This window comes from Panthera tigris, chromosome B2 (genome assembly GCF_018350195.1).
Source record: "Panthera tigris isolate Pti1 chromosome B2, P.tigris_Pti1_mat1.1, whole genome shotgun sequence".
Taxonomy (NCBI): Eukaryota; Metazoa; Chordata; class Mammalia; order Carnivora; family Felidae; genus Panthera; species Panthera tigris.
Window position 1 is genome coordinate 145579755 of NC_056664.1, and position 12028 is coordinate 145591782.

At 45.2% G+C, this 12028-nt stretch overlaps 1 long non-coding RNA gene across 2 annotated transcripts in view; it reads right to left on the reverse strand.

Moving 5' to 3' along the window:
- Positions 1-3017: 3017 nt before the first annotated feature.
- Positions 3018-12028, reverse strand: part of LOC107181088 — a 30803-nt gene continuing 21792 nt past the window's right edge. The window contains exons 2-4 of one of the 2 annotated variants that reach the window (XR_006218001.1): positions 7945-8053; positions 7241-7314; positions 3018-4354 (exon numbers count right to left, since the gene is read on the reverse strand). This is a non-coding gene — a long non-coding RNA (uncharacterized LOC107181088). Of the gene's footprint in view, positions 4355-7240; positions 7315-7930; positions 8054-12028 lie in introns of both variants that reach the window. The other variant, XR_006218000.1, reaches the window with a different exon arrangement.

Sequence of the window (12028 nt, forward strand, 5' to 3'; positions counted from 1 at the left end):
TTAAAAGTTCACTTACTTTTGAGAGAGAGAGAGAGAGAGAGAGAGAGGAGAGAGAGAATCACAAGCAGGCTCCTTGCTGTCAGCCCAGAGCCTGATGTGGGGCTCGATCTCACGAACCATGAGATGATGAGCCGAAATCAAGAGTCAGATGCTTAACTGACTGAGACACCCAGGGGCCCCTTGGCTTTAATTTCTAATAAGTCACTATTGATAGATACAAGCCACTTATGTCTCTTTGGATTTCTCTTTAATTTTTGAGTCTCAAGAGTCCTTAGACAAAGTGGTTGGAGATGTGGTCCCTGGACCAGGAACTCCCAGCTGGCTGCATTGCTCCTGCTCTCTGGTCCCCCCTCCCCCTGTCCAGCACCGAAGCCACCCCAGGCCGCCTGTCACGGACCCCCGCTGGGGTGACTTCTCCAGCTCACAGCTGTCATGCCTGTACCATGGCTGATAACTCTCACACTTGATTGGAGCCCAATTCTCCTCTGGGAGAGAGCTCAGGCATTATCAGAGCAGCATATGTCCACGATGGAGTTCTGGAAAATGGCAGCATTCAACGACAACATCTGCTCCGGATTCTGTGTCGGTTCCAGAAGTGGATCGTTGGCTCTTGTGTTAATTCTCTGAGCCACCCCACTAACTGTCAAATATCTTCTTTATCACTTAAGGTTGTTTGAATAAACAGAAGCTGAACTAATAGGAAAAATTGAACATACCCTTCTTGGATTTCCCACTCCATCTGCTTATTATAAGCTACTAATTTACCTTTGGGCCCTGTCAATGGGCAAATCACTAGTCTCCTGCCTGGAACTGCCTGGGCCTTGCTCCCTGAGATCGCCATGCGCCCCCCCCACCCCCACCCCCTGCCCAAACTGGCCAGAGTCAACATGGCTGATTTCTGATCGGCAGTTTGTTGACTAGCAGTCCCTCAAAAGATATGTCCACATCCCAACCTCAGGAAGCTGTGAATGTGACCTTATTTGGAAAAAGGGTCTTTGCAGATGTAATTAAATGAAGGATCTTGAGATGGGATCATCCTGGCTTACCGGGGTGGGTCCTAAATCCAGTGACAGGTATCCTTCCAAGACATACTCACAGGAAGGACAGAGGGAAGAGGAGAAGGCCATGTGAGGACAGGGGCAGGAGTTGGAGTGGTACAGCCACAAGCCAAGGAGCACCTGAAGCCCCCAGAGCTGGAAGAGGCAGAGAAGAGAATCTCGGTTAGAGGCTGAGGGGGCACAGCCCTGCTCACACCATGAATTTGGACTTTTGCCCTCCAGAACCGTGAGAAGCTAGATTTCTATTGTTTTAAACCACTAGGTTGTGGCCATTTGTGACGGCAGCCCTAGAGTCCACCCCCTTGGATGGAAAGCCTGTGATCTCAGGACTCCTGCTTGCTGTCTGCCCTCTGATCCCAGGAGGGCCTTCTGGCAGGTTGGCTGTTCCACTGTCTCATCCAACTCACGATGGCCCTGTCCCCTACCTTCCCTACAGCCTGTGGGCAGAGAAGTCTCCTGTGTGTTGTGGGTCAACTGTGTCCGGGTCCCCTGCCTTTGCCCACACTCTGGAGTTGCTAATGATGACCATGGGTCTCCTTGGTCACTAAGACTATTTCAGTGTTTTACTGGCACAAAGATCATGACCTACCTGAGTTTCAGCAAAATGCAAGAGGAATTTATTCTCTAGATGAATGGACCCCAAGGGCCAGAAGCACAGTCAGGTCCTATGGAGGACCAAGAGCGGATAGTGATAAGCCTTCAGAATCCAGGCAGTCACTTGACAGCTTTTCAAAGGTTTCTTCTGTTCTTTTCATTTTTCGCTCTGTATAACCTGGCTCTCCCTGCCTCTGAAATAGCTCAGGAAGGCCACCCACCTGCCTAACATCAGTTCCAGCTTCCCGATTTGCCTCACCTCGGTCAAGGTTGCTGCAGAGAGTGGGCACCTCTAGTTCCAATTCTAAATTCTTGGGAGAGAGAAGTAATTGGGAGAGACCCCTGGCTAAGGCCAAATGGGTAGAACCAGGCCGTCCAAGCATGGCTAATGGGCCCCACTGGAGCAGCGTGGAGGGGTTCTCAGAGAAGAGGCCTAGGGTTTGTTGGTCATTGCTAAGTGGTGAGGGCCCTGGCTCAGGCAGGAGGAGCAGCCCTTGCAAGAAAGGCCACACCAAGGCCCTCTTGCCTTGAACTTGTGCACATGCCCAAGGCTGAGCTTGAGTATGCGCCCTCCATTTGCTCTCTCAGTGTGGCCCTTCCCAGCCCTTCTTTCCAGTTGTCCCCAGGGGACACGTATATAATACATTGCTGTTAAAAACATGACTCCCTCCAGCCCTGTGTGCTTCCAACACCCCCACGCTGAGCTGAGCATCTTTAAGGAAGAGTCTCCACTGCATGTTGGTAACGTGCCCTCCGGTTCGTCCCTCTGGAACGTGTCCGGTTCTTCTCCATCTTTGTCCCACCAGACACGGGTGCTAATGGGGAAAATGCCAAAGTGCTGAACCCACCACACCCTCCCGCATCCCAGGGGGTGGGGACCTCACTTCGGGATGATTACTAAGTACACATGCTAAAGACTCGCTTTTGTACCCGCTCCATATACGCACGAAGGAGGTCAGAACTCAGGTCTTGCCTTAGTTGACCAGAGGTCACGGAGGTGGATGTTCCCTGATGGGGACCCTTCAGAAAACGGTGTTCTGTTTTTGTGCATGGGTGTATGTGGGTAGCTAAACATGCAGCAGAAAAATGAGTGTCCAATTTCCAAAGAAGTGAGAGAAGGAAAACTAGTAAATGGGGTAATGGGAAACACCGTGCGGGTGGGACTGGTGAATTCCCACCGCCTGCCGTCGCTGGGGTCATGGCCCGCTGCCCCCGTGTAATGGACTTCGAGAGTGCCTCCCCAGCAAAGGGCAGAGCACCCTGTTAGGTCTGCAAATGAATAATAATGAACCCCAGGCTTAGTCCTGGTTGGATAAGGATAAATAAAATTAAAATTCGGAAATTTGTTTTAAATGGGTTGCTAATTGCTGTTGAGCTTTAAATATTTGAGTTTATTAATTTCTCCCTCACCCCCTGAATTATATTTCGGCAGCAGTCCCCTGTTATTAGGCTATTAAATCAGACATATCAAAAAGGGAAGCATTTATTTATATCTTCAGAGACATGTACATCTAATTAAGACCGTGTTACCGTGCATATTTTAGATCAGGCAAACGCTGTCTGTGATCTCAGCCTCATCGCTCTGAAGGGCCTTCGTGAGTGTTTGGGAGATCTGACTCGAGCTGGATGAGGAAGACGCCCTGTACCTTTCTGAGCAGCAATTTTGTAAGAAACTTCATCCCGAAATAAGTGGCTGCTCCCAGATGTCATAAAGCCCCTTCGTAAGGTTAAAGAATCCAAAATGGCAACTAACAGAAAACAAGAGATTCGGAAACTGGCCGCGCTGCCAGAATGTTCCTGTGTTCATAAAAACAGTGAAACTAGCTCACATTTAGAGAGCACCTACTGGGTGCTCCAAATTCCTGATGAATATGCATTAGCTCATGGAATGCTCACAACAACTCAAGGAGGGAGACAATATTTTTATCTCCATTCTACAGATGAGTAAAACAGAGGTATAAGAAGATTAGGTCATTTGCCTGAGAGGGAGAGGCAGGACTCAACCCAAAGCCTGACTGACTGGAGCCCACGTTTTTTCCCCTTGGTCTCTTTTCATAGTCAAGAAGAATTCATCCAGTCTAGAACTTTCTCAGCCAAGGTGATATCATCCTTCCTCCGACAAGGTGATGAAAATTGGTTTGGGGGTGGGGGTGGGGGGCAAAAATCACATTATTTTAATGTATGAAGCACAGATAAACATATAGTACGTAAAAAAGTGAGCAGTATTTCTGTGATGCTGGAACTTCTCTGGTGAAGGCATTTTGGAAGAAACATCTGAAAAGACATCTTAGGGGGAAAGTCCATGAAAAAGGTTGAGAAATACTATTGTACAGCAACTGCAGGAATGCCCCCCACCAATTACTCGCTTGTCCTTAGGTACAGCGATAGCGTCACTGGCCTGCACTCCTATGGCTCCTGCTGTTTTATTTTTACAGCTCAGATAGACTGGACGTGAGCTAACACCGCGGGCTTCCTGTAATGGGAGGGACCAAGCACCAGTGTCAGATTGCACATTTCATTTGGCTGGGACAAGTTTCTTATGTGATCAACTTTCGCCAAAAAAACAGTGGACTCCCGTTTCCAAAGGACTATCAAGTTCTGCATGGGAAGACGTTCCAAATCGTGGGATGGTCATTTCATGATCTGGGGGCTTCTTTGGCTCAAGATTCCTGATTCTTTTTCCCATAACGTTGGACAGGAAGCTAGTGAAGGAAGTATGAGTTGGGTTATATCAGAAAGGCTCAGGATTGACTCATAATTCTACCCGTTCCAGTTCATGAGTTCTTGGGCGAGACGTCTATCTCAAAGAATCTCCATTGCTAAAGCCAGATTCTTAACTCTATGGCAAGTACTTTACCCATATTTTACTCTAGACTCGTACTGTCCAATATGGAGGCCACTAGTCACATGTAGCTATTTAAAATTCAATTCATTGAGGGGCTCCTGGGTGTCTCCGCTGGTTCAGCATCTGACTCTTGACTTCGGCTCAGGTCACGATCTCACAGTCCGTGAGTTCGAGCCCCACGTTGGACCTTGTGCTGACAGTGCGGATCCTGCATGAGATTCTCTGTCTCCCTCTCTCTCTCTCTGCCCCTCCCCTGCTTGCACTCTCTCTCTCAAAATAAATAAATGAAAGCATTTTTAAAAATTTAAAGAAATTCATTAAAATGAAATAAAATTCAGTATTTAGTTCTTCAGCCACACTAGCCACATTTCAAGTGCTCAATAGCCACATGTGGTTACCAGTTGGACAATAGAGATGAACAAACATTTCAATTCACCGCAGAAAATTCTACTGGACAGTGTTGTGTTAGAGACAGTAAACACCAAGAAGAAGACAGGACACTGGCCAACAAAGGGCGGTTACTTTTCATTTAACAAATTTTCAGTGACAACCACCTTTGTTCAGGTCTTATTCTAAGCACAAGAAAAGATCTATAATCAAACCAAAGTTTCTACACTTGAGGAAGCTATTATTGCCATTATTTTTACTGCAGGTTTTTGTTATTTCCTAGTGAGTGGGTAATAGAATGGTAGTGTTTAAAAATATTAGTGAGGAGTCAGAGCAACATGACCTCGATCTGAGCAGAGTGACAGAAGTAAATTTGCTTATTCTCTCTGAGACGTAGTTTCCTCATCTGTAAAATGGGTATACTAATAACTTCGCAGGCTTGCTTTGAAGATTAAATAAGGAAATGGATGTAGAGGGTTTAATACAATGTCTGGTATGGTAGGTGCTCAATAAATTAGCGCTTTCCTTGTTAAGATAAAAATCTGTTCTAGTTTGTTCTAATCTGGTTTGGTCACATTATAGAGTATGGGGTTTATTGGTTTGTTACTCAGGATCTATTTTAGGACATTCCTAGCGGTAAGCTGACAAAATAACACTAAAGACACGCTCAAGGTGCCTCTGGAATCCACTCTTTAGTTCACGTTTGAGAATCCACTGCTCACATAATAATCTTAACAACGTTCTTGTTGGTCTTGGTTGCTGTAATTACAGAATGTCGGGGCTTGAAGAGATCAGAAAAAACATAATTGAATTCGGGTATCATAAAGGTAAGGAAAAGTGAAATGCTGGGCAGTGATGTGCCCAAGGTCACAGCTCTGCAGAGGCAAACAGACTAGAACGTGAGTCTCTAATCTCTAATCATCCAATACAGCGTGCTCAGCATTTCAGCAAATGTCCTTGGACCCCTGTCTCTGCCTCCCCACAGAAAGTTACAATCAACACTTGACCATCCCTCAGGCAGGAAGTCTCCTCATCTTGGGACAATGAGGTGGCTGTTCACTCAAACTAACACAGCGTTTTGGGGTGCCTGGGTGGCTCAGTCGGTTGAACGTCTGACTTCAGCTCAGGTCATGATCTCACAGTTTGTAGGTTCGAGCCCCACGTCAGGCTCTGTGCTGACAGCTCAGAGCCTGGATGGAGCCTGCTTCGGATTCTGTGTCTCCCTCTTTCTCTGACCCTCTCCTGCTCGTGCTCTGTCTCTCAAAAATAAATAAACACTTAAAGAATTAGATGAAACAAAACAAAACCAAAAAAACTAACACAGCGTTTGAAGCCCAGAGAGTGCTGGGGATGTGCTTGGTGACAGTTGCCCCAACCCCCACAGCAGCCCAGGTGGTTGGTGGCAGAGGGGGAGTTTCACCTTCCCTCGTTTTGGGTGCTGCGGTGTGCATTTATTGTCCCTGCATCACCTCTCGATTCTCTCTCCAAAGCTATAAGGCTGGGGGGGAAGGCACTCCTCCCCACCCCCTTGATGTTGAGGTTCTGAGTGCCAAGAATCATCTACAAGGACATATGTGGGAGTCACTCCTTTGTTCTGGTCACTGTCTGGAAAAGAATCTTGTGCTTTCAGCCATTTTAAGTGACAAGTTCAAATTCTAGATAGAAAGAATTCGTGTTTAAGAGAAATTGCATGTATAAATCCTTGGATACAAAGCAGGGAATATAATCCTCAGCCAGGTATGAACTTGCCCACCAGGAAATGAGGGGTTTTATGAAAGTGATCAGTTTAATCGGTGTGAGTTTGTGAATAAAGGGGTTTTTTTTTGTGTTTTTTTTTTTTTTTTTTTTTTTTTTTTGTAGAAAGGACTTTTTCTTATTTTCTTGTCCTCCAGAGTCCCAAAATGTTTATACTCCCACGAGAAAACCCAGGGAATGAAAATTACAGTGGACTCTGGATTATTCCTGGGCCACCTGGATGCTTCCAACTCTGGCTGCCAAGGTGGGTCTCCATCCAATTACATAGCTCAGGCAGTGAGGGAGGTGCGCTCTTCCCCTCTTTTCCTGACTTCCCCTCTGGCAGTGGGGTATGGGGAGAAGAGCTGAGCAGAGACAGGGACCTTTTCCCCAGAACTTGTGCATAAGGGGGATTCATCAGCATTTCAAAGCCAAATTAACATAGGAAGAATAATTCAATCGCCAAATGGTTGGATGACTACCCTGTGTGAATTGTGGATGGCCATATATGTTTGATTTTTTGTTATAAATGTTTTTCATTTATTATTATTTTTTATATAAGTTAAATTCTTGTATTTATTTCATTAAGTTTATTATTATTTTTTTTTAGTAATCTCCATACCTGACTTGGGGCTTGAGCTCACTACCCCGAGATCAAGAGTTGCACGCTGTTTCAATGGAGTCAATCAGGCATGCCTGTTAAAAAAAAATTTTTTTTAAAGAATTTAACAATTTAGTGGCACCCAGGTGGCTCAGTAAGTTGAGCGTCTGAATCTTGATTTTGGCTCAGGTCATGATCTTAGTATTGTGGGATCGAGCCCCATGTTGGGTTCTGTGCTGATTGTGGAGCCTGCTTGAGATCCTCTCTCCCTCTCCACCTCTGTCCCTCTCCCCTGCTCTCTCTCTCCCTCAAAGAAAAAAGAAAAAGGAATTAAACAATTCATGTGTGAGTAATAGGCACCAATATAGTTTGGCCATTGGATGAGACAAGTAAGCTGTTATAGATCCATGGCATTGTAGGAGTGATCAGATTACGCTCGGGGTTTGAAAAGTCTTCTTTTTTGGTCTCTAGGATATGATTGAATTTGCCAAAGAAAGCCTGGCCTTGCAATTGGATGCTGATTTAGATCATCATAAAGCGCTTGTATTTCCTTTGGAATCTTACAGCATTGGGCATGAACAAAAATGTCCCAACAGGAAGAGGAGGGAGGACAGGAAGTGTATGGATGCTTAGATAAGTATGGAAAGTGTCACAGAATCGCATACTGTCCTGTCCCCTCCACACCCATGGGGCGAGCAAGCAATCACAGACTCATTTGTCCTCACGGTGTGGCTTTCCTCGCTGCCTTAGCATCTTCAGCTGCTAGGGTTTTCCTCTGCACTCCAGGCGGGGTGCTCTGTCTGTGCCGTAGGGCTCCAGAGAAGTGGGGATTGCCTGCAATTTGGAGAAAGGTAACATGACTCAACCTGAAATTGCCTCTGTGTGTATCATGGCTTGTTTGGGGATTAGGAGAACAGAAGAATCGAATTTCTTGCCCATCTGTGAAGAGCTTTTAAGTTAGAGTTAACTTGGAGGATCCCTGGGAACAGATGGAAGGAGCCCGTAGATGAGCCAGCACGCTTCTGCCTGCCGCGTCTCCGGGGCCTGGCTCCCTCCTGGGCCTGGCCAGCCTGCCAGCACAGCGCCTAGCTGACCTTTGACAGTGTGGTCTGCTGCACTTCGTCCCTCTCTTCATTCTTGGCTCGTTCTGTGGCCCAGCACCGCTCATTTTGGCTCCGCAACTCAGCTCCCAGTTTTCCAATAGTTACTTTAATTTATGACATGGTTTGGACACACTCATTGGCCATGACCTTGGCCCTCAGCCCAGAATATTATTTTCAGCATTTACCCTCCAGCTCTCCCACTGCAGCCTTGGGCAGGAGATGCTCTGTCCTCTCACAGCCCCCGCGGCCCCGGCCCAGGGGCACAGCGGCCAGGGCCGACCTATTCCAGTTCCCACCCCCAGTCCCGGTCAGGTGAGAGGTCCACACGGGAATGGGGCAGACTGGTGAAGTTGGCTGAGGTTGCTGCTGTGTGTCCTACTTTTACAACAACATACCAGATTGCTTTCTCCTGGTGGCACTGAAGGTCACTGCAGTCATCCTGCAAAGTAACCTGGCACTCACTCCGGTTTTACCTTTGGGGAGACAAACATACACACGTAGCGACTTGAGAAGATGCACAAAGCTACGTCTTTGAGAAGCGCCAACGGATACGCTCGGATCACATGTTCATCCAAACAAAGAAGCTCTTCTAAAGAGAGAGGGACAACAGTGTAAGATCTATCCTAGAGCAGTACATTCAACTTGGTCCTGAAGGATACGATGGACATATAGCATGGGTGCGCGGTAAAAACGAAGTGGAGATACATTCCTAGTGGACAGTAGCCACATGAGCCACACAGAGAGGCTGGATCTAGCTGACACACCGGAGCAACGCAAGTACGGGCTATGAGTCCCCACCGTAGGGCCACAAATGGTGCACACGATGGACCCAACCATTGACAAACAGAAGAGGTCCCTTGGCGGACAAGAATCACCAGAGAAAATTGTTCAGGAGTGGGAAAGTTCTACAAATAGACCCAAGTGGAATAGGGTCTATTCCACTAGTGTGATATCAACGAATTTCTATTTGTGGTGTTACTCTACTGTTGTTTCTTCAGGTGATACTCTAAAACGCAGTCAACTGTGTGCACATGATGAATAATGTATTTTGTAATTTACATTTTTCTAATTGAAAAAATTTCAGGAATAGCCCCAAGTAAATCGCATGCATGATTTAACAGGAGATGAATCAAATTTTAACCATGAAAAAAACTCCAGAAGAGTGCTGTTTCCTAACAAAACAGAGTTAGAGAATGGTTCTAATCCTTGGCTCTGTACTTTCGTGACGACATACACAAGGGGGGTTTGGATCACAGGCACTGATCAAGTGCATGGGGAGAACCAGCATCAGTGAATCTACCTGTTACTGGTTTAGCACTTGAAACCGCTAAAGGCACATTTAAATCTATTCTGTAATTTGTTCCTCACATCAAATACAGAAGGGCAGGAGTAGGTTTTGTTTGTCACTTGACAGAAAGCTTCACCCATGAGGCTAAGGTCACCTTCACCAGAGAATGGCAAGAAAGGCCATTGCTCGGGCCAGCCTCCTGCACTTTTATGAGCATTTGCTGCTCTGACTGCTTAGGACCTTGCCTCGTTTCTAGAAACACCACCCCATTTCTTGGGGACAACCGCTTCACTCTGACTCCAACCACCTGGTTCAAACGGGAGCTACCAGTGACATGTTCCCATCCGGGGCCCCTGACCTGAGCTGACTAGCGTCTTTTCTGGGGACTCTTCAACTGGGATCAGGCTTGGGATGAGGAGGTGGGCAATTTTAGTGTAGGTTTTTTTTTTTTTTTCCTTCTTATGGCAAAATTGTGAGATGCAGGGGGTGGTGTGGGGGCAGGGGCTGCTGGTGGCCTAGCCACGTGTAGGAAGTTTGAGAAAACCAGAAACAGTATGCAGTGAGAAGAAGGAAAGTCTTGCTAGCATTCAAATTTCTGGTTCCAGTGGTTTTTGAGGCCCTGTGGCTTCTTTTCCATGGTTACTTGAGGCTTTCAATAAACATTTTTTTTTATTTGTTTGAACTACTTCAAGTCGAGTTTGTGTCCCTTAAAAACAAACAAACAAACAAACAAAAACAAGGGTCCTAACGAGTAGGTCTGTCCTCCATGACAGTCAGTGCCCTTTGTATTCGCCACGAACCTTTTATGAGTCACATTTGTCTACAAAGAAATATGGCCCAAAGTTAAGTAAGTTGCTCCAAATCTTATGTTGGGTTATTGGTGTAATTAAGTCACTCACCAGTACATGTTATTAGGACCTTATACATCTAATCAATAAAGCTTCATGTGTACTATCTACTTTGATTTCTATGTCAAGTCCTTGAAACAGATTGGAAAACCACTGTGAACCCCAATTTTAGATGAGAAAGCTGACGTTCATAAATGGTAGGGGACGACTTGCCTGCTTTCAGTCAGCGAGTGATGATGCGACAGGCTTGAACCCGTGTCTTCTGATGTAACAGTCAATGTTCCTTACGTTGTACACGCATACAGGTACATACTGTATACACATACATGTCTGAACATACATACAACACACATAGACATGCCTGCACAAGAAGGTCCATTTCAATTAAAAAAATGAAAATCAAATACAGCAAAACAACTGTCCTTCTTAGGACTGATTTTTAAAAAGTGTTTTAAGGTACCACTGCCCATAATTATTTGTACTTCTATTTTGTGCCAAAACATCGGTCTAGGACCCATCTCGCTCTCCTGTAGATCTAACTGGAATAAAACATTTTCCATTTTCTTGAGACTTGATAAAATATAAATAGCTTGTACTTTGTCTCTCTTGGTTTTGATACCTAATGAAATGTGAAAAAGCAAAAGATGACACATAAAAGAAAAGCAGAAGATAACTAATTTAGAGATTAACATTGGAAAAGCTCCAAAATTAGATCGCGTAATTAGTTCACGGTTTAGAAGCCTTTGGTGGCATTAGATTTATGCAAACAAATTCCATTCACATAGTTTAGGAAGACTGAATGATTTTATAGATGAATCACGTTTAAAATGGAAGATTACATAATCCCTCTTCCTTATTTTCTCTGTTATATCAACTAGTTTGAACAGTCAAGGAAATCCAAGAATGGACCTTAAATCGTTCACTGGAAAAACTGATGGTGGACACTAACATGGCAGAAAGAAGGCTACAACAAAGCTAAACGATAGCACGTCTTTCAAAGGCATAAACATTCCTTGAAGGCAAGCAGCCAAGGTCGGTAGGCTCCGAATTTGATCTGCTCTGGTTTCCACGTCTTTGTGCAATCCTGTACAGGGGTGAAATGAGTAAGAGGCCAGTCTGGATCACTGGTTTTTAAGTTGTATTTTTGTTATTGTTGGTTCAGGAAATCCGACATACAAAATGGTCAAATGCCGTCATTGTATGGGTCAGGGACGGAAACCCAGAAGCCCAGGGCTCTTTGGTGGTCACTGGCCACGTGCAGCATTTATGACCCAATATTAGCTGCATTTAACCATATGCTTAAGCATTGATTACAGCAGTACAGTCGTTAACTGAAAACATTACTCAATGGGAATTCTTCCTTAGATTATGAAAACCCAGATTTCAGATTCAGCTATGCAGATCATTCAACAACTAACCAGTATAAACAAACCAGGCAATTGTGTTAAGCACACTCATCAACTATTAAAAAGAAAATGTTTTTTCTTCTCACTGAATTGACCGGTTGTTTGTCAGTATGGCCAAAACAAGACGATCATTTCATTGTGCGAATACTTCTTGGATAGTTTTT